Here is an 806-nt window from a genome sequence, read left to right as displayed (position 1 = left end):
TGGTGGTGTAGTGCCTAAGGCATTTGACTGCTGACCAGAAGGCTCTTGGTTCAAACCCACCAGCCACTCCTTGATGGGAAGACTGGGGAATCTACTTCTGTAGAAATACTGCCTCAGAAACTCAAGGAGGGGTCACTATGAGTTGGAATCGACTCAACTTTTTTTTTTTTTTTTTTCCTTCTACCATAAGACTGTTTCTATAAGCATTGAGAAAGATCTAACTTATTCTGCATAATGACCTGTAATATGGATTATCATGAATTAATAACCATTATACTAATGAGAGACATTTAGAATGTTTTCAGTTTTCACTATTACAATTAATGCAAAGTGAATGTTCTTGTGTATTCAACTTTGTGTACTGACTTAAGTGTTTCTGTAGAGTTAATGCTAGATATGAAATTGCAGGGTAAAATTTAATGTGCATTTCAGATTTTTTAGATGTGGTCAATTTGCCCTACAAAAGGGAGAAGTAACTTGTTAGATTTATAAAATGGAAGAAAGTCTTAAAATATTTTGTAGGTTAAAACCACAAGTGGGCCAATAGATTAATCTATCTGTATGATTGCATTTACTTCACTCTAAAAAAATTCACTGCCATTGAGTCAGTTAGACTCATAGCGACCCCTCCTTAGGTTTCCAAGGTGGTACCTCTACAGAAGTAGATTGCCCAATCTTCCTTCAGAGGAGTGGCTGGTGGGTTTGAACCTCCAGCCTTTTGGTTAGCAGTCAAATGCTTTAGGCATTATGCCACCAGAGCTCCTTTGCTTTACTCTAGTAAGACCATTATAAACTTTTTCCCAAAT

This window comes from Orycteropus afer, unplaced genomic scaffold, assembly GCF_000298275.1.
Source record: "Orycteropus afer afer isolate SDZICR_OR568_19922 unplaced genomic scaffold, OryAfe1.0 scaffold00921, whole genome shotgun sequence".
NCBI lineage: Eukaryota > Metazoa > Chordata > Mammalia > Tubulidentata > Orycteropodidae > Orycteropus > Orycteropus afer.
The sequence above is the reverse complement of the archived record's forward strand: the minus strand, read 5'-3'. Positions refer to the sequence as shown.